A 20,449-nucleotide genomic window follows, 5' to 3' on the forward strand; every position below is an offset into this window, starting at 1 on the left:
TTGCTGCTGCTGCAATCCACGCGTTTTAGATCTGCATAACTGTACCTCTTTTAGCACAGTACCCTCAATCCCCGGCTGTTCCCACCCGCCTCAACACCGTTGGAAGGGAGGAGAACCAATTAAGGCGGGGGGGGGGTGGAACGAGCAGCTGTCTACCCTTAGCAGGAGGGTTGCTGATTAATTACCTCTCCTGCTGCTGCTGCTGCTGCTGGCTGTCCAGCAGCAGACTGAAGGTGGCTGCTGCTGTGCGCAGGTATATAAAGGCTCAGAGCCTATTATGACACGCGCAGCCAGCGTTCCATTGCCACATTCCGTCTACTGCAGGCGGGATACCTGGATGGCTGAATGTCACTGAGAAGCTCACAGAGACCGCCATAAGCAACAGTTTAAAAGAATGCCACAGACTAATCAACCAAACTTTTTGGGTTGGTTTCTCTTTTATTGTCTGCAGGCATTAAATGAAAGAAGTCAGTGTTCCAGCAGAGGGAGACAACGTTTCAGAAAAGGCATTGTAGCAAACCAAAAAAGAAATTTTAAGCGCAGAAGAGTAACCAGCTCACATACCTGTTAGCTCAGGTGAGTTTAAAAGGCTGCTGTTGATAACAAGGGCATTTGCTAAATAGATGGTGTGTGTGCAACAATATACTGAAAGGTCAATTATATTGTGCAGCTTATCTCACCACCTGTAGTTATTTAGGTGAAAGCTCCAAAATGCTTGCCTAATATGTCTGTTTATCCAAAAGGAAGTATAGAGGGAGAGCTAGATAGATAGCATTGCATTACATTACATGGCAATGCAATGCACAGTTGCTGAAGTTGAACCAAAATGAGCTTGTCATCTGGCTTCTGCAACTTTTAACATGAAAAATCCAATGAGGAGAAGAAAAGCAAAGCCAAAGAGTCCATCCCAAAATCCGACAAACAAGCCAAATGAACAAAAAGCATTGAATTCAATTCTTTCTGATTTTAGAAACTGCATTAAAGAAGGGGTGCACCGGTCCTGGAGATACTGCAATACCAGGTCAATGCGTGGAGTGGACAGAGCAAGCTCTTTTTCCATCTCCCTGTTCTAAAAATCCATTTAATATATGGTCCCCAGATAGGGGACGTATCAGATATTAAACTGATAAGAACAGATACTACACTTGATCTTAGCCAAAAGGCCGAGAAGCGATAACCAGAATTGGTTTCTGACTACGGTGCCACCCAAGGATTCTGAAAAGTCCATTTGTGGAGATGGCCACCTGGACTCCCGTTAAGAAGACATGCTGTCAACCTCTAGATCCCTCACATGCCTGCACTTTTCGGCTTGCTGCTGCTGCAATCCACGCGTTTTAGATCTGCATAACTCCACCTCTTTTAGCACAGTACCCTCAACCCCCGGCTGTTCCCACCCGCCTCAACACCGTTGGAAGGGAGGAGAACCAATTAAGGCGGGGGGGGGGGGTGGAACGAGCAGCTGTCTACCCTTAGCAGGAGGGTTGCTGATTAATTACCTCTCCTGCTGCTGCTGCTGCTGCTGGCTGTCCAGCAGCAGACTGAAGGTGGCTGCTGCTGTGCGCAGGTATATAAAGGCTCAGAGCCTATTATGACACGCGCAGCCAGCGTTCCATTGCCACATTCCGTCTACTGCAGGCGGGATACCTGGATGGCTGAATGTCACTGAGAAGCTCACAGAGACCGCCATAAGAAACAGTTTAAAAGAATGCCACAGACTAATCAACCAAACTTTTTGGGTTGGTTTCTCTTTTATAGTCTGCAGGCATTAAATGAAAGAAGTCAGTGTTCCAGCAGAGGGAGACAACGTTTCAGAAAAGGCATTGTAGCAAACCAAAAAAGAAATTTTAAGCGCAGCAGAGTAACCAGCTCACATACCTGTTAGCTCAGGTGAGTTTAAAAGGCTGCTGTTGATAACAAGGGCATTTGCTAAATAGATGGTGTGTGTGCAACAATATACTGAAAGGTCAATTATATTGTGCAGCTTATCTCACCACCTGTAGTTATTTAGGTGAAAGCTCCAAAATGCTTGCCTAATATGTCTGTTTATCCAAAAGGAAGTATAGAGGGAGAGCTAGATAGATAGCATTGCATTACATTACATGGCAATGCAATGCACAGTTGCTGAAGTTGAACCAAAATGAGCTTGTCATCTGGCTTCTGCAACTTTTAACATGAAAAATCCAATGAGGAGAAGAAAAGCAAAGCCAAAGAGTCCATCCCAAAATCCGACAAACAAGCCAAATGAACAAAAAGCATTGAATTCAATTCTTTCTGATTTTAGAAACTGCATTAAAGAAGGGGTGCACCGGTCCTGGAGATACTGCAATACCAGGTCAATGCATGGAGTGGACAGAGCAAGCTCTTTTTCCATCTCCCTGTTCTAAAAATCCATTTAATATATGGTCCCCAGATAGGGGACGTATCAGATATTAAACTGATAAGAACAGATACTACACTTGATCTTAGCCAAAAGGCCGAGAAGCGATAACCAGAATTGGTTTCCGACTACGGTGCCACCCAAGGATTCTGAAAAGTCCATTTGTGGAGATGGCCACCTGGACTCCCGTTAAGAAGACATGCTGTCAACCTCTAGATCCCTCACATGCCTGCACTTTTCGGCTTGCTGCTGCTGCAATCTACGCGTTTTAGATCTGCATAACTCCACCTCTTTTAGCACAGTACCCTCAACCCCCGGCTGTTCCCACCCGCCTCAACACCGTTGGAAGGGAGGAGAACCAATTAAGGCGGGGGGGGGGGTGGAACGAGCAGCTGTCTACCCTTAGCAGGAGGGTTGCTGATTAATTACCTCTCCTGCTGCTGCTGCTGCTGCTGGCTGTCCAGCAGCAGACTGAAGGTGGCTGCTGCTGTGCGCAGGTATATAAAGGCTCAGAGCCTATTATGACACGCGCAGCCAGCGTTCCATTGCCACATTCCGTCTACTGCAGGCGGGATACCTGGATGGCTGAATGTCACTGAGAAGCTCACAGAGACCGCCATAAGCAACAGTTTAAAAGAATGCCACAGACTAATCAACCAAACTTTTTGCGTTGGTTTCTCTTTTATAGTCTGCAGGCATTAAATGAAAGAAGTCAGTGTTCCAGCAGAGGGAGACAACGTTTCAGAAAAGGCATTGTAGCAAACCAAAAAAGAAATTTTAAGCGCAGCAGAGTAACCAGCTCACATACCTGTTAGCTCAGGTGAGTTTAAAAGGCTGCTGTTGATAACAAGGGCATTTGCTAAATAGATGGTGTGTGTGCAACAATATACTGAAAGGTCAATTATATTGTGCAGCTTATCTCACCACCTGTAGTTATTTAGGTGAAAGCTCCAAAATGCTTGCCTAATATGTCTGTTTATCCAAAAGGAAGTATAGAGGGAGAGCTAGATAGATAGCATTGCATTACATTACATGGCAATGCAATGCACAGTTGCTGAAGTTGAACCAAAATGAGCTTGTCATCTGGCTTCTGCAACTTTTAACATGAAAAATCCAATGAGGAGAAGAAAAGCAAAGCCAAAGAGTCCATCCCAAAATCCGACAAACAAGCCAAATGAACAAAAAGCATTGAATTCAATTCTTTCTGATTTTAGAAACTGCATTAAAGAAGGGGTGCACCGGTCCTGGAGATACTGCAATACCAGGTCAATGCGTGGAGTGGACAGAGCAAGCTCTTTTTCCATCTCCCTGTTCTAAAAATCCATTTAATATATGGTCCCCAGATAGGGGACGTATCAGATATTAAACTGATAAGAACAGATACTACACTTGATCTTAGCCAAAAGGCCGAGAAGCGATAACCAGAATTGGTTTCTGACTACGGTGCCACCCAAGGATTCTGAAAAGTCCATTTGTGGAGATGGCCACCTGGACTCCCGTTAAGAAGACATGCTGTCAACCTCTAGATCCCTCACATGCCTGCACTTTTCGGCTTGCTGCTGCTGCAATCCACGCGTTTTAGATCTGCATAACTCCACCTCTTTTAGCACAGTACCCTCAACCCCCGGCTGTTCCCACCCGCCTCAACACCGTTGGAAGGGAGGAGAACCAATTAAGGCGGGGGGGGGGGGTGGAACGAGCAGCTGTCTACCCTTAGCAGGAGGGTTGCTGATTAATTACCTCTCCTGCTGCTGCTGCTGCTGCTGGCTGTCCAGCAGCAGACTGAAGGTGGCTGCTGCTGTGCGCAGGTATATAAAGGCTCAGAGCCTATTATGACACGCGCAGCCAGCGTTCCATTGCCACATTCCGTCTACTGCAGGCGGGATACCTGGATGGCTGAATGTCACTGAGAAGCTCACAGAGACCGCCATAAGAAACAGTTTAAAAGAATGCCACAGACTAATCAACCAAACTTTTTGGGTTGGTTTCTCTTTTATAGTCTGCAGGCATTAAATGAAAGAAGTCAGTGTTCCAGCAGAGGGAGACAACGTTTCAGAAAAGGCATTGTAGCAAACCAAAAAAGAAATTTTAAGCGCAGCAGAGTAACCAGCTCACATACCTGTTAGCTCAGGTGAGTTTAAAAGGCTGCTGTTGATAACAAGGGCATTTGCTAAATAGATGGTGTGTGTGCAACAATATACTGAAAGGTCAATTATATTGTGCAGCTTATCTCACCACCTGTAGTTATTTAGGTGAAAGCTCCAAAATGCTTGCCTAATATGTCTGTTTATCCAAAAGGAAGTATAGAGGGAGAGCTAGATAGATAGCATTGCATTACATTACATGGCAATGCAATGCACAGTTGCTGAAGTTGAACCAAAATGAGCTTGTCATCTGGCTTCTGCAACTTTTAACATGAAAAATCCAATGAGGAGAAGAAAAGCAAAGCCAAAGAGTCCATCCCAAAATCCGACAAACAAGCCAAATGAACAAAAAGCATTGAATTCAATTCTTTCTGATTTTAGAAACTGCATTAAAGAAGGGGTGCACCGGTCCTGGAGATACTGCAATACCAGGTCAATGCGTGGAGTGGACAGAGCAAGCTCTTTTTCCATCTCCCTGTTCTAAAAATCCATTTAATATATGGTCCCCAGATAGGGGACGTATCAGATATTAAACTGATAAGAACAGATACTACACTTGATCTTAGCCAAAAGGCCGAGAAGCGATAACCAGAATTGGTTTCCGACTACGGTGCCACCCAAGGATTCTGAAAAGTCCATTTGTGGAGATGGCCACCTGGACTCCCGTTAAGAAGACATGCTGTCAACCTCTAGATCCCTCACATGCCTGCACTTTTCGGCTTGCTGCTGCTGCAATCTACGCGTTTTAGATCTGCATAACTCCACCTCTTTTAGCACAGTACCCTCAACCCCCGGCTGTTCCCACCCGCCTCAACACCGTTGGAAGGGAGGAGAACCAATTAAGGCGGGGGGGGGGGTGGAACGAGCAGCTGTCTACCCTTAGCAGGAGGGTTGCTGATTAATTACCTCTCCTGCTGCTGCTGCTGCTGCTGGCTGTCCAGCAGCAGACTGAAGGTGGCTGCTGCTGTGCGCAGGTATATAAAGGCTCAGAGCCTATTATGACACGCGCAGCCAGCGTTCCATTGCCACATTCCGTCTACTGCAGGCGGGATACCTGGATGGCTGAATGTCACTGAGAAGCTCACAGAGACCGCCATAAGCAACAGTTTAAAAGAATGCCACAGACTAATCAACCAAACTTTTTGCGTTGGTTTCTCTTTTATAGTCTGCAGGCATTAAATGAAAGAAGTCAGTGTTCCAGCAGAGGGAGACAACGTTTCAGAAAAGGCATTGTAGCAAACCAAAAAAGAAATTTTAAGCGCAGCAGAGTAACCAGCTCACATACCTGTTAGCTCAGGTGAGTTTAAAAGGCTGCTGTTGATAACAAGGGCATTTGCTAAATAGATGGTGTGTGTGCAACAATATACTGAAAGGTCAATTATATTGTGCAGCTTATCTCACCACCTGTAGTTATTTAGGTGAAAGCTCCAAAATGCTTGCCTAATATGTCTGTTTATCCAAAAGGAAGTATAGAGGGAGAGCTAGATAGATAGCATTGCATTACATTACATGGCAATGCAATGCACAGTTGCTGAAGTTGAACCAAAATGAGCTTGTCATCTGGCTTCTGCAACTTTTAACATGAAAAATCCAATGAGGAGAAGAAAAGCAAAGCCAAAGAGTCCATCCCAAAATCCGACAAACAAGCCAAATGAACAAAAAGCATTGAATTCAATTCTTTCTGATTTTAGAAACTGCATTAAAGAAGGGGTGCACCGGTCCTGGAGATACTGCAATACCAGGTCAATGCGTGGAGTGGACAGAGCAAGCTCTTTTTCCATCTCCCTGTTCTAAAAATCCATTTAATATATGGTCCCCAGATAGGGGACGTATCAGATATTAAACTGATAAGAACAGATACTACACTTGATCTTAGCCAAAAGGCCGAGAAGCGATAACCAGAATTGGTTTCTGACTACGGTGCCACCCAAGGATTCTGAAAAGTCCATTTGTGGAGATGGCCACCTGGACTCCCGTTAAGAAGACATGCTGTCAACCTCTAGATCCCTCACATGCCTGCACTTTTCGGCTTGCTGCTGCTGCAATCCACGCGTTTTAGATCTGCATAACTCCACCTCTTTTAGCACAGTACCCTCAACCCCCGGCTGTTCCCACCCGCCTCAACACCGTTGGAAGGGAGGAGAACCAATTAAGGCGGGGGGGGGGGGGGGTGGAACGAGCAGCTGTCTACCCTTAGCAGGAGGGTTGCTGATTAATTACCTCTCCTGCTGCTGCTGCTGCTGCTGGCTGTCCAGCAGCAGACTGAAGGTGGCTGCTGCTGTGCGCAGGTATATAAAGGCTCAGAGCCTATTATGACACGCGCAGCCAGCATTCCATTGCCACATTCCGTCTACTGCAGGCGGGATACCTGGATGGCTGAATGTCACTGAGAAGCTCACAGAGACCGCCATAAGAAACAGTTTAAAAGAATGCCACAGACTAATCAACCAAACTTTTTGGGTTGGTTTCTCTTTTATAGTCTGCAGGCATTAAATGAAAGAAGTCAGTGTTCCAACAGAGGGAGACAACGTTTCAGAAAAGGCATTGTAGCAAACCAAAAAAGAAATTTTAAGCGCAGCAGAGTAACCAGCTCACATACCTGTTAGCTCAGGTGAGTTTAAAAGGCTGCTGTTGATAACAAGGGCATTTGCTAAATAGATGGTGTGTGTGCAACAATATACTGAAAGGTCAATTATATTGTGCAGCTTATCTCACCACCTGTAGTTATTTAGGTGAAAGCTCCAAAATGCTTGCCTAATATGTCTGTTTATCCAAAAGGAAGTATAGAGGGAGAGCTAGATAGATAGCATTGCATTACATTACATGGCAATGCAATGCACAGTTGCTGAAGTTGAACCAAAATGAGCTTGTCATCTGGCTTCTGCAACTTTTAACATGAAAAATCCAATGAGGAGAAGAAAAGCAAAGCCAAAGAGTCCATCCCAAAATCCGACAAACAAGCCAAATGAACAAAAAGCATTGAATTCAATTCTTTCTGATTTTAGAAACTGCATTAAAGAAGGGGTGCACCGGTCCTGGAGATACTGCAATACCAGGTCAATGCGTGGAGTGGACAGAGCAAGCTCTTTTTCCATCTCCCTGTTCTAAAAATCCATTTAATATATGGTCCCCAGATAGGGGACGTATCAGATATTAAACTGATAAGAACAGATACTACACTTGATCTTAGCCAAAAGGCCGAGAAGCGATAACCAGAATTGGTTTCCGACTACGGTGCCACCCAAGGATTCTGAAAAGTCCATTTGTGGAGATGGCCACCTGGACTCCCGTTAAGAAGACATGCTGTCAACCTCTAGATCCCTCACATGCCTGCACTTTTCGGCTTGCTGCTGCTGCAATCTACGCGTTTTAGATCTGCATAACTCCACCTCTTTTAGCACAGTACCCTCAACCCCCGGCTGTTCCCACCCGCCTCAACACCGTTGGAAGGGAGGAGAACCAATTAAGGCGGGGGGGGGGGTGGAACGAGCAGCTGTCTACCCTTAGCAGGAGGGTTGCTGATTAATTACCTCTCCTGCTGCTGCTGCTGCTGCTGGCTGTCCAGCAGCAGACTGAAGGTGGCTGCTGCTGTGCGCAGGTATATAAAGGCTCAGAGCCTATTATGACACGCGCAGCCAGCGTTCCATTGCCACATTCCGTCTACTGCAGGCGGGATACCTGGATGGCTGAATGTCACTGAGAAGCTCACAGAGACCGCCATAAGCAACAGTTTAAAAGAATGCCACAGACTAATCAACCAAACTTTTTGCGTTGGTTTCTCTTTTATAGTCTGCAGGCATTAAATGAAAGAAGTCAGTGTTCCAGCAGAGGGAGACAACGTTTCAGAAAAGGCATTGTAGCAAACCAAAAAAGAAATTTTAAGCGCAGCAGAGTAACCAGCTCACATACCTGTTAGCTCAGGTGAGTTTAAAAGGCTGCTGTTGATAACAAGGGCATTTGCTAAATAGATGGTGTGTGTGCAACAATATACTGAAAGGTCAATTATATTGTGCAGCTTATCTCACCACCTGTAGTTATTTAGGTGAAAGCTCCAAAATGCTTGCCTAATATGTCTGTTTATCCAAAAGGAAGTATAGAGGGAGAGCTAGATAGATAGCATTGCATTACATTACATGGCAATGCAATGCACAGTTGCTGAAGTTGAACCAAAATGAGCTTGTCATCTGGCTTCTGCAACTTTTAGCATGAAAAATCCAATGAGGAGAAGAAAAGCAAAGCCAAAGAGTCCATCCCAAAATCCGACAAACAAGCCAAATGAACAAAAAGCATTGAATTCAATTCTTTCTGATTTTAGAAACTGCATTAAAGAAGGGGTGCACCGGTCCTGGAGATACTGCAATACCAGGTCAATGCGTGGAGTGGACAGAGCAAGCTCTTTTTCCATCTCCCTGTTCTAAAAATCCATTTAATATATGGTCCCCAGATAGGGGACGTATCAGATATTAAACTGATAAGAACAGATACTACACTTGATCTTAGCCAAAAGGCCGAGAAGCGATAACCAGAATTGGTTTCCGACTACGGTGCCACCCAAGGATTCTGAAAAGTCCATTTGTGGAGATGGCCACCTGGACTCCCGTTAAGAAGACATGCTGTCAACCTCTAGATCCCTCACATGCCTGCACTTTTCGGCTTGCTGCTGCTGCAATCCACGCGTTTTAGATCTGCATAACTCCACCTCTTTTAGCACAGTACCCTCAACCCCCGGCTGTTCCCACCCGCCTCAACACCGTTGGAAGGGAGGAGAACCAATTAAGGCGGGGGGGGGGGGGTGGAACGAGCAGCTGTCTACCCTTAGCAGGAGGGTTGCTGATTAATTACCTCTCCTGCTGCTGCTGCTGCTGCTGGCTGTCCAGCAGCAGACTGAAGGTGGCTGCTGCTGTGCGCAGGTATATAAAGGCTCAGAGCCTATTATGACACGCGCAGCCAGCGTTCCATTGCCACATTCCGTCTACTGCAGGCGGGATACCTGGATGGCTGAATGTCACTGAGAAGCTCACAGAGACCGCCATAAGAAACAGTTTAAAAGAATGCCACAGACTAATCAACCAAACGTTTTGGGTTGGTTTCTCTTTTATAGTCTGCAGGCATTAAATGAAAGAAGTCAGTGTTCCAGCAGAGGGAGACAACGTTTCAGAAAAGGCATTGTAGCAAACCAAAAAAGAAATTTTAAGCGCAGCAGAGTAACCAGCTCACATACCTGTTAGCTCAGGTGAGTTTAAAAGGCTGCTGTTGATAACAAGGGCATTTGCTAAATAGATGGTGTGTGTGCAACAATATACTGAAAGGTCAATTATATTGTGCAGCTTATCTCACCACCTGTAGTTATTTAGGTGAAAGCTCCAAAATGCTTGCCTAATATGTCTGTTTATCCAAAAGGAAGTATAGAGGGAGAGCTAGATAGATAGCATTGCATTACATTACATGGCAATGCAATGCACAGTTGCTGAAGTTGAACCAAAATGAGCTTGTCATCTGGCTTCTGCAACTTTTAACATGAAAAATCCAATGAGGAGAAGAAAAGCAAAGCCAAAGAGTCCATCCCAAAATCCGACAAACAAGCCAAATGAACAAAAAGCATTGAATTCAATTCTTTCTGATTTTAGAAACTGCATTAAAGAAGGGGTGCACCGGTCCTGGAGATACTGCAATACCAGGTCAATGCGTGGAGTGGACAGAGCAAGCTCTTTTTCCATCTCCCTGTTCTAAAAATCCATTTAATATATGGTCCCCAGATAGGGGACGTATCAGATATTAAACTGACAAGAACAGATACTACACTTGATCTTAGCCAAAAGGCCGAGAAGCGATAACCAGAATTGGTTTCCGACTACGGTGCCACCCAAGGATTCTGAAAAGTCCATTTGTGGAGATGGCCACCTGGACTCCCGTTAAGAAGACATGCTGTCAACCTCTAGATCCCTCACATGCCTGCACTTTTCGGCTTGCTGCTGCTGCAATCCACGCGTTTTAGATCTGCATAACTCCACCTCTTTTAGCACAGTACCCTCAACCCCCGGCTGTTCCCACCCGCCTCAACACCGTTGGAAGGGAGGAGAACCAATTAAGGCGGGGGGGGGGGTGGAACGAGCAGCTGTCTACCCTTAGCAGGAGGGTTGCTGATTAATTACCTCTCCTGCTGCTGCTGCTGCTGCTGGCTGTCCAGCAGCAGACTGAAGGTGGCTGCTGCTGTGCGCAGGTATATAAAGGCTCAGAGCCTATTATGACACGCGCAGCCAGCGTTCCATTGCCACATTCCGTCTACTGCAGGCGGGATACCTGGATGGCTGAATGTCACTGAGAAGCTCACAGAGACCGCCATAAGCAACAGTTTAAAAGAATGCCACAGACTAATCAACCAAACTTTTTGGGTTGGTTTCTCTTTTATAGTCTGCAGGCATTAAATGAAAAAGTCAGTGTTCCAGCAGAGGGAGACAACGTTTCAGAAAAGGCATTGTAGCAAACCAAAAAAGAAATTTTAAGCGCAGCAGAGTAACCAGCTCACATACCTGTTAGCTCAGGTGAGTTTAAGAGGCTGCTGTTGATAACAAGGGCATTTGCTAAATAGATGGTGTGTGTGCAACAATATACTGAAAGGTCAATTATATTGTGCAGCTTATCTCACCACCTGTAGTTATTTAGGTGAAAGCTCCAAAATGCTTGCCTAATATGTCTGTTTATCCAAAAGGAAGTATAGAGGGAGAGCTAGATAGATAGCATTGCATTACATTACATGGCAATGCAATGCACAGTTGCTGAAGTTGAACCAAAATGAGCTTGTCATCTGGCTTCTGCAACTTTTAACATGAAAAATCCAATGAGGAGAAGAAAAGCAAAGCCAAAGAGTCCATCCCAAAATCCGACAAACAAGCCAAATGAACAAAAAGCATTGAATTCAATTCTTTCTGATTTTAGAAACTGCATTAAAGAAGGGGTGCACCGGTCCTGGAGATACTGCAATACCAGGTCAATGCGTGGAGTGGACAGAGCAAGCTCTTTTTCCATCTCCCTGTTCTAAAAATCCATTTAATATATGGTCCCCAGATAGGGGACGTATCAGATATTAAACTGATAAGAACAGATACTACACTTGATCTTAGCCAAAAGGCCGAGAAGCGATAACCAGAATTGGTTTCCGACTACGGTGCCACCCAAGGATTCTGAAAAGTCCATTTGTGGAGATGGCCACCTGGACTCCCGTTAAGAAGACATGCTGTCAACCTCTAGATCCCTCACATGCCTGCACTTTTCGGCTTGCTGCTGCTGCAATCCACGCGTTTTAGATCTGCATAACTCCACCTCTTTTAGCACAGTACCCTCAACCCCCGGCTGTTCCCACCCGCCTCAACACCGTTGGAAGGGAGGAGAACCAATTAAGGCGGGGGGGGGGGGTGGAACGAGCAGCTGTCTACCCTTAGCAGGAGGGTTGCTGATTAATTACCTCTCCTGCTGCTGCTGCTGCTGCTGGCTGTCCAGCAGCAGACTGAAGGTGGCTGCTGCTGTGCGCAGGTATATAAAGGCTCAGAGCCTATTATGACACGCGCAGCCAGCGTTCCATTGCCACATTCCGTCTACTGCAGGCGGGATACCTGGATGGCTGAATGTCACTGAGAAGCTCACAGAGACCGCCATAAGCAACAGTTTAAAAGAATGCCACAGACTAATCAACCAAACTTTTTGGGTTGGTTTCTCTTTTATAGTCTGCAGGCATTAAATGAAAGAAGTCAGTGTTCCTGCAGAGGGAGACAACGTTTCAGAAAAGGCATTGTAGCAAACCAAAAAAGAAATTTTAAGCGCAGCAGAGTAACCAGCTCACATACCTGTTAGCTCAGGTGAGTTTAAAAGGCTGCTGTTGATAACAAGGGCATTTGCTAAATAGATGGTGTGTGTGCAACAATATACTGAAAGGTCAATTATATTGTGCAGCTTATCTCACCACCTGTAGTTATTTAGGTGAAAGCTCCAAAATGCTTGCCTAATATGTCTGTTTATCCAAAAGGAAGTATAGAGGGAGAGCTAGATAGATAGCATTGCATTACATTACATGGCAATGCAATGCACAGTTGCTGAAGTTGAACCAAAATGAGCTTGTCATCTGGCTTCTGCAACTTTTAACATGAAAAATCCAATGAGGAGAAGAAAAGCAAAGCCAAAGAGTCCATCCCAAAATCCGACAAACAAGCCAAATGAACAAAAAGCATTGAATTCAATTCTTTCTGATTTTAGAAACTGCATTAAAGAAGGGGTGCACCGGTCCTGGAGATACTGCAATACCAGGTCAATGCGTGGAGTGGACAGAGCAAGCTCTTTTTCCATCTCCCTGTTCTAAAAATCCATTTAATATATGGTCCCCAGATAGGGGACGTATCAGATATTAAACTGATAAGAACAGATACTACACTTGATCTTAGCCAAAAGGCCGAGAAGCGATAACCAGAATTGGTTTCCGACTACGGTGCCACCCAAGGATTCTGAAAAGTCCATTTGTGGATATGGCCACCTGGACTCCCGTTAAGAAGACATGCTGTCAACCTCTAGATCCCTCACATACCTGCACTTTTCGGCTTGCTGCTGCTGCAATCCACGCGTTTTAGATCTGCATAACTCCACCTCTTTTAGCACAGTACCCTCAACCCCTGGCTGTTCCCACCCGCCTCAACACCGTTGGAAGGGAGGAGAACCAATTAAGGCGGGGGGGGGGTGGAACGAGCAGCTGTCTACCCTTAGCAGGAGGGTTGCTGATTAATTACCTCTCCTGCTGCTGCTGCTGCTGCTGGCTGTCCAGCAGCAGACTGAAGGTGGCTGCTGCTGTGCGCAGGTATATAAAGGCTCAGAGCCTATTATGACACGCGCAGCCAGCGTTCCATTGCCACATTCCGTCTACTGCAGGCGGGATACCTGGATGGCTGAATGTCACTGAGAAGCTCACAGAGACCGCCATAAGCAACAGTTTAAAAGAATGCCACAGACTAATCAACCAAACTTTTTGCGTTGGTTTCTCTTTTATAGTCTGCAGGCATTAAATGAAAGAAGTCAGTGTTCCAGCAGAGGGAGACAACGTTTCAGAAAAGGCATTGTAGCAAACCAAAAAAGAAATTTTAAGCGCAGCAGAGTAACCAGCTCACATACCTGTTAGCTCAGGTGAGTTTAAAAGGCTGCTGTTGATAACAAGGGCATTTGCTAAATAGATGGTGTGTGTGCAACAATATACTGAAAGGTCAATTATATTGTGCAGCTTATCTCACCACCTGTAGTTATTTAGGTGAAAGCTCCAAAATGCTTGCCTAATATGTCTGTTTATCCAAAAGGAAGTATAGAGGGAGAGCTAGATAGATAGCATTGCATTACATTACATGGCAATGCAATGCACAGTTGCTGAAGTTGAACCAAAATGAGCTTGTCATCTGGCTTCTGCAACTTTTAACATGAAAAATCCAATGAGGAGAAGAAAAGCAAAGCCAAAGAGTCCATCCCAAAATCCGACAAACAAGCCAAATGAACAAAAAGCATTGAATTCAATTCTTTCTGATTTTAGAAACTGCATTAAAGAAGGGGTGCACCGGTCCTGGAGATACTGCAATACCAGGTCAATGCGTGGAGTGGACAGAGCAAGCTCTTTTTCCATCTCCCTGTTCTAAAAATCCATTTAATATATGGTCCCCAGATAGGGGACGTATCAGATATTAAACTGATAAGAACAGATACTACACTTGATCTTAGCCAAAAGGCCGAGAAGCGATAACCAGAATTGGTTTCCGACTACGGTGCCACCCAAGGATTCTGAAAAGTCCATTTGTGGATATGGCCACCTGGACTCCCGTTAAGAAGACATGCTGTCAACCTCTAGATCCCTCACATACCTGCACTTTTCGGCTTGCTGCTGCTGCAATCCACGCGTTTTAGATCTGCATAACTCCACCTCTTTTAGCACAGTACCCTCAACCCCCGGCTGTTCCCACCCGCCTCAACACCGTTGGAAGGGAGGAGAACCAATTAAGGCGGGGGGGGGGTGGAACGAGCAGCTGTCTACCCTTAGCAGGAGGGTTGCTGATTAATTACCTCTCCTGCTGCTGCTGCTGCTGCTGGCTGTCCAGCAGCAGACTGAAGGTGGCTGCTGCTGTGCGCAGGTATATAAAGGCTCAGAGCCTATTATGACACGCGCAGCCAGCGTTCCATTGCCACATTCCGTCTACTGCAGGCGGGATACCTGGATGGCTGAATGTCACTGAGAAGCTCACAGAGACCGCCATAAGCAACAGTTTAAAAGAATGCCACAGACTAATCAACCAAACTTTTTGCGTTGGTTTCTCTTTTATAGTCTGCAGGCATTAAATGAAAGAAGTCAGTGTTCCAGCAGAGGGAGACAACGTTTCAGAAAAGGCATTGTAGCAAACCAAAAAAGAAATTTTAAGCGCAGCAGAGTAACCAGCTCACATACCTGTTAGCTCAGGTGAGTTTAAAAGGCTGCTGTTGATAACATGGGCATTTGCTAAATAGATGGTGTGTGTGCAACAATATACTGAAAGGTCAATTATATTGTGCAGCTTATCTCACCACCTGTAGTTATTTAGGTGAAAGCTCCAAAATGCTTGCCTAATATGTCTGTTTATCCAAAAGGAAGTATAGAGGGAGAGCTAGATAGATAGCATTGCATTACATTACATGGCAATGCAATGCACAGTTGCTGAAGTTGAACCAAAATGAGCTTGTCATCTGGCTTCTGCAACTTTTAACATGAAAAATCCAATGAGGAGAAGAAAAGCAAAGCCAAAGAGTCCATCCCAAAATCCGACAAACAAGCCAAATGAACAAAAAGCATTGAATTCAATTCTTTCTGATTTTAGAAACTGCATTAAAGAAGGGGTGCACCGGTCCTGGAGATACTGCAATACCAGGTCAATGCGTGGAGTGGACAGAGCAAGCTCTTTTTCCATCTCCCTGTTCTAAAAATCCATTTAATATATGGTCCCCAGATAGGGGACGTATCAGATATTAAACTGATAAGAACAGATACTACACTTGATCTTAGCCAAAAGGCCGAGAAGCGATAACCAGAATTGGTTTCCGACTACGGTGCCACCCAAGGATTCTGAAAAGTCCATTTGTGGAGATGGCCACCTGGACTCCCGTTAAGAAGACATGCTGTCAACCTCTAGATCCCTCACATGCCTGCACTTTTCGGCTTGCTGCTGCTGCAATCCACGCGTTTTAGATCTGCATAACTCCACCTCTTTTAGCACAGTACCCTCAACCCCCGGCTGTTCCCACCCGCCTCAACACCGTTGGAAGGGAGGAGAACCAATTAAGGCGGGGGGGGGGGTGGAACGAGCAGCTGTCTACCCTTAGCAGGAGGGTTGCTGATTAATTACCTCTCCTGCTGCTGCTGCTGCTGCTGGCTGTCCAGCAGCAGACTGAAGGTGGCTGCTGCTGTGCGCAGGTATATAAAGGCTCAGAGCCTATTATGACACGCGCAGCCAGCGTTCCATTGCCACATTCCGTCTACTGCAGGCGGGATACCTGGATGGCTGAATGTCACTGAGAAGCTCACAGAGACCGCCATAAGCAACAGTTTAAAAGAATGCCACAGACTAATCAACCAAACTTTTTGGGTTGGTTTCTCTTTTATAGTCTGCAGGCATTAAATGAAAAAGTCAGTGTTCCAGCAGAGGGAGACAACGTTTCAGAAAAGGCATTGTAGCAAACCAAAAAAGAAATTTTAAGCGCAGCAGAGTAACCAGCTCACATACCTGTTAGCTCAGGTGAGTTTAAAAGGCTGCTGTTGATAACAAGGGCATTTGCTAAATAGATGGTGTGTGTGCAACAATATACTGAAAGGTCAATTATATTGTGCAGCTTATCTCACCACCTGTAGTTATTTAGGTGAAAGCTCCAAAATGCTTGCCTAATATGTCTGTTTATCCAAAAGGAAGTATAGAGGGAGAGCTAGATAGATAGCATTGCATTACATTACATGGCAATGCAATGCACAGTTGCTGAAGTTGAACCAAAATGAGCTTGTCATCTGGCTTCTGCAACTTTTAACATGAAAAATCCAATGAGGAGAAGAAAAGCAAAGCCAAAGAGTCCATCCCAAAATCCGACAAACAAGCCAAATGAACAAAAAGCATTGAATTCAATTCTTTCTGATTTTAGAAACTGCATTAAAGAAGGGGTGCACCGGTCCTGGAGATACTGCAATACCAGGTCAATGCGTGGAGTGGACAGAGCAAGCTCTTTTTCCATCTCCCTGTTCTAAAAATCCATTTAATATATGGTCCCCAGATAGGGGACGTATCAGATATTAAACTGATAAGAACAGATACTACACTTGATCTTAGCCAAAAGGCCGAGAAGCGATAACCAGAATTGGTTTCCGACTACGGTGCCACCCAAGGATTCTGAAAAGTCCATTTGTGGAGATGGCCACCTGGACTCCCGTTAAGAAGACATGCTGTCAACCTCTAGATCCCTCACATGCCTGCACTTTTCGGCTTGCTGCTGCTGCAATCCACGCGTTTTAGATCTGCATAACTCCACCTCTTTTAGCACAGTACCCTCAACCCCCGGCTGTTCCCACCCGCCTCAACACCGTTGGAAGGGAGGAGAACCAATTAAGGCGGGGGGGGGGGGTGGAACGAGCAGCTGTCTACCCTTAGCAGGAGGGTTGCTGATTAATTACCTCTCCTGCTGCTGCTGCTGCTGGCTGTCCAGCAGCAGACTGAAGGTGGCTGCTGCTGTGCGCAGGTATATAAAGGCTCAGAGCCTATTATGACACGCGCAGCCAGCGTTCCATTGCCACATTCCGTCTACTGCAGGCGGGATACCTGGATGGCTGAATGTCACTGAGAAGCTCACAGAGACCGCCATAAGCAACAGTTTAAAAGAATACCACAGACTAATCAACCAAACTTTTTGGGTTGGTTTCTCTTTTATAGTCTGCAGGCATTAAATGAAAGAAGTCAGTGTTCCAGCAGAGGGAGACAACGTTTCAGAAAAGGCATTGTAGCAAACCAAAAAAGAAATTTTAAGCGCAGCAGAGTAACCAGCTCACATACCTGTTAGCTCAGGTGAGTTTAAAAGGCTGCTGTTGATAACAAGGGCATTTGCTAAATAGATGGTGTGTGTGCAACAATATACTGAAAGGTCAATTATATTGTGCAGCTTATCTCACCACCTGTAGTTATTTAGGTGAAAGCTCCAAAATGCTTGCCTAATATGTCTGTTTATCCAAAAGGAAGTATAGAGGGAGAGCTAGATAGATAGCATTGCATTACATTACATGGCAATGCAATGCACAGTTGCTGAAGTTGAACCAAAATGAGCTTGTCATCTGGCTTCTGCAACTTTTAACATGAAAAATCCAATGAGGAGAAGAAAAGCAAAGCCAAAGAGTCCATCCCAAAATCCGACAAACAAGCCAAATGAACAAAAAGCATTGAATTCAATTCTTTCTGATTTTAGAAACTGCATTAAAGAAGGGGTGCACCGGTCCTGGAGATACTGCAATACCAGGTCAATGCGTGGAGTGGACAGAGCAAGCTCTTTTTCCATCTCCCTGTTCTAAAAATCCATTTAATATATGGTCCCCAGATAGGGGACGTATCAGATATTAAACTGATAAGAACAGATACTACACTTGATCTTAGCCAAAAGGCCGAGAAGCGATAACCAGAATTGGTTTCCGACTACGGTGCCACCCAAAGATTCTGAAAAGTCCATTTGTGGAGATGGCCACCTGGACTCCCGTTAAGAAGACATGCTGTCAACCTCTAGATCCCTCACATGCCTGCACTTTTCGGCTTGCTGCTGCTGCAATCCACGCGTTTTAGATCTGCATAACTCCACCTCTTTTAGCACAGTACCCTCAACCCCCGGCTGTTCCCACCCGCCTCAACACCGTTGGAAGGGAGGAGAACCAATTAAGGCGGGGGGGGGGGTGGAACGAGCAGCTGTCTACCCTTAGCAGGAGGGTTGCTGATTAATTACCTCTCCTGCTGCTGCTGCTGCTGGCTGTCCAGCAGCAGACTGAAGGTGGCTGCTGCTGTGCGCAGGTATATAAAGGCTCAGAGCCTATTATGACACGCGCAGCCAGCGTTCCATTGCCACATTCCGTCTACTGCAGGCGGGATACCTGGATGGCTGAATGTCACTGAGAAGCTCACAGAGACCGCCATAAGCAACAGTTTAAAAGAATGCCACAGACTAATCAACCAAACTTTTTGGGTTGGTTTCTCTTTTATAGTCTGCAGGCATTAAATGAAAGAAGTCAGTGTTCCAGCAGAGGGAGACAACGTTTCAGAAAAGGCATTGTAGCAAACCAAAAAAGAAATTTTAAGCGCAGCAGAGTAACCAGCTCACATACCTGTTAGCTCAGGTGAGTTTAAAAGGCTGCTGTTGATAACAAGGGCATTTGCTAAATAGATGGTGTGTGTGCAACAATATACTGAAAGGTCAATTATATTGTGCAGCTTATCTCACCACCTGTAGTTATTTAGGTGAAAGCTCCAAAATGCTTGCCTAATATGTCTGTTTATCCAAAAGGAAGTATAGAGGGAGAGCTAGATAGATAGCATTGCATTACATTACATGGCAATGCAATGCACAGTTGCTGAAGTTGAACCAAAATGAGCTTGTCATCTGGCTTCTGCAACTTTTAACATGAAAAATCCAATGAGGAGAAGAAAAGCAAAGCCAAAGAGTCCATCCCAAAATCCGACAAACAAGCCAAATGAACAAAAAGCATTGAATTCAATTCTTTCTGATTTTAGAAACTGCATTAAAGAAGGGGTGCACCGGTCCTGGAGATACTGCAATACCAGGTCAATGCGTGGAGTGGACAGAGCAAGCTCTTTTTCCATCTCCCTGTTCTAAAAATCCATTTAATATATGGTCCCCAGATAGGGGACGTATCAGATATTAAACTGATAAGAACAGATACTACACTTGATCTTAGCCAAAAGGCCGAGAAGCGATAACCAGAATTGGTTTCCGACTACGGTGCCACCCAAGGATTCTGAAAAGTCCATTTGTGGATATGGCCACCTGGACTCCCGTTAAGAAGACATGCTGTCAACCTCTAGATCCCTCACATACCTGCACTTTTCGGCTTGCTGCTGCTGCAATCCACGCGTTTTAGATCTGCATAACTCCACCTCTTTTAGCACAGTACCCTCAACCCCCGGCTGTTCCCACCCGCCTCAACACCGTTGGAAGGGAGGAGAACCAATTAAGGCGGGGGGGGGGGGGGTGGAACGAGCAGCTGTCTACCCTTAGCAGGAGGGTTGCTGATTAATTACCTCTCCTGCTGCTGCTGCTGCTGGCTGTCCAGCAGCAGACTGAGGGTGGCTGCTGCTGTGCGCAGGTATATAAAGGCTCAGAGCCTATTATGACACGCGCAGCCAGCGTTCCATTGCCACATTCCGTCTACTGCAGGCGGGATACCTGGATGGCTGAATGTCACTGAGAAGCTCACAGAGACCGCCATAAGCAACAGTTTAAAAGAATGCCACAGACTAATCAACCAAACTTTTTGGGTTGGTTTCTCTTTTATAGTCTGCAGGCATTAAATGAAAGAAGTCAGTGTTCCAGCAGAGGGAGACAACGTTTCAGAAAAGGCATTGTAGCAAACCAAAAAAGAAATTTTAAGCGCAGCAGAGTAACCAGCTCACATACCTGTTAGCTCAGGTGAGTTTAAAAGGCTGCTGTTGATAACAAGGGCATTTGCTAAATAGATGGTGTGTGTGCAACAATATACTGAAAGGTCAATTATATTGTGCAGCTTATCTCACCACCTGTAGTTATTTAGGTGAAAGCTCCAAAATGCTTGCCTAATATGTCTGTTTATCCAAAAGGAAGTATAGAGGGAGAGCTAGATAGATAGCATTGCATTACCTTACATGGCAATGCA

The 20,449-nt window shown here is 45.4% G+C and overlaps 15 non-coding genes across 15 annotated transcripts; all 15 read right to left on the reverse strand.

The window, feature by feature from the left end:
• Nucleotides 1-984: 984 nt before the first annotated feature.
• On the reverse strand, nt 985-1,175 carry LOC141238251 (U2 spliceosomal RNA). Its single transcript, XR_012303743.1, has one exon. It is a non-coding gene; the product is annotated as a U2 spliceosomal RNA (small nuclear RNA).
• A 1,120-nt stretch (nt 1,176-2,295) lies between these two features.
• Nucleotides 2,296-2,486, reverse strand: LOC141238391 (U2 spliceosomal RNA). Its single transcript, XR_012303879.1, has one exon. It is a non-coding gene; the product is annotated as a U2 spliceosomal RNA (small nuclear RNA).
• A 1,119-nt stretch (nt 2,487-3,605) lies between these two features.
• On the reverse strand, nt 3,606-3,796 carry LOC141238252 (U2 spliceosomal RNA). Its single transcript, XR_012303744.1, has one exon. It is a non-coding gene; the product is annotated as a U2 spliceosomal RNA (small nuclear RNA).
• A 1,120-nt stretch (nt 3,797-4,916) lies between these two features.
• Nucleotides 4,917-5,107, reverse strand: LOC141238253 (U2 spliceosomal RNA). The gene has a single exon (XR_012303745.1). It is a non-coding gene; the product is annotated as a U2 spliceosomal RNA (small nuclear RNA).
• Nucleotides 5,108-6,226: 1,119 nt separating this feature from the next.
• Nucleotides 6,227-6,417, reverse strand: LOC141238254 (U2 spliceosomal RNA). Its single transcript, XR_012303746.1, has one exon. It is a non-coding gene; the product is annotated as a U2 spliceosomal RNA (small nuclear RNA).
• A 1,123-nt stretch (nt 6,418-7,540) lies between these two features.
• LOC141238255 (U2 spliceosomal RNA) lies at nt 7,541-7,731 on the reverse strand. Its single transcript, XR_012303747.1, has one exon. It is a non-coding gene; the product is annotated as a U2 spliceosomal RNA (small nuclear RNA).
• A 1,119-nt stretch (nt 7,732-8,850) lies between these two features.
• LOC141238256 (U2 spliceosomal RNA) lies at nt 8,851-9,041 on the reverse strand. The gene has a single exon (XR_012303748.1). It is a non-coding gene; the product is annotated as a U2 spliceosomal RNA (small nuclear RNA).
• A 1,121-nt stretch (nt 9,042-10,162) lies between these two features.
• Nucleotides 10,163-10,353, reverse strand: LOC141238432 (U2 spliceosomal RNA). Its single transcript, XR_012303918.1, has one exon. It is a non-coding gene; the product is annotated as a U2 spliceosomal RNA (small nuclear RNA).
• Nucleotides 10,354-11,471: 1,118 nt separating this feature from the next.
• Nucleotides 11,472-11,662, reverse strand: LOC141238257 (U2 spliceosomal RNA). Its single transcript, XR_012303749.1, has one exon. It is a non-coding gene; the product is annotated as a U2 spliceosomal RNA (small nuclear RNA).
• A 1,120-nt stretch (nt 11,663-12,782) lies between these two features.
• Nucleotides 12,783-12,973, reverse strand: LOC141238259 (U2 spliceosomal RNA). Its single transcript, XR_012303751.1, has one exon. It is a non-coding gene; the product is annotated as a U2 spliceosomal RNA (small nuclear RNA).
• Nucleotides 12,974-14,091: 1,118 nt separating this feature from the next.
• Nucleotides 14,092-14,282, reverse strand: LOC141238260 (U2 spliceosomal RNA). The gene has a single exon (XR_012303752.1). It is a non-coding gene; the product is annotated as a U2 spliceosomal RNA (small nuclear RNA).
• Nucleotides 14,283-15,400: 1,118 nt separating this feature from the next.
• LOC141238262 (U2 spliceosomal RNA) lies at nt 15,401-15,591 on the reverse strand. Its single transcript, XR_012303753.1, has one exon. It is a non-coding gene; the product is annotated as a U2 spliceosomal RNA (small nuclear RNA).
• Nucleotides 15,592-16,709: 1,118 nt separating this feature from the next.
• LOC141238263 (U2 spliceosomal RNA) lies at nt 16,710-16,900 on the reverse strand. Its single transcript, XR_012303754.1, has one exon. It is a non-coding gene; the product is annotated as a U2 spliceosomal RNA (small nuclear RNA).
• A 1,117-nt stretch (nt 16,901-18,017) lies between these two features.
• On the reverse strand, nt 18,018-18,208 carry LOC141238264 (U2 spliceosomal RNA). Its single transcript, XR_012303755.1, has one exon. It is a non-coding gene; the product is annotated as a U2 spliceosomal RNA (small nuclear RNA).
• Nucleotides 18,209-19,324: 1,116 nt separating this feature from the next.
• Nucleotides 19,325-19,515, reverse strand: LOC141238265 (U2 spliceosomal RNA). The gene has a single exon (XR_012303756.1). It is a non-coding gene; the product is annotated as a U2 spliceosomal RNA (small nuclear RNA).
• Nucleotides 19,516-20,449: the final 934 nt, after the last annotated feature.

The sequence above is a fragment of the Phyllobates terribilis genome, unplaced genomic scaffold (genome assembly GCF_046119375.1).
Source record: "Phyllobates terribilis strain yellow unplaced genomic scaffold, ASM4611937v1 Scaffold_737__1_contigs__length_740118, whole genome shotgun sequence".
Taxonomy (NCBI): domain Eukaryota; kingdom Metazoa; phylum Chordata; class Amphibia; order Anura; family Dendrobatidae; genus Phyllobates; species Phyllobates terribilis.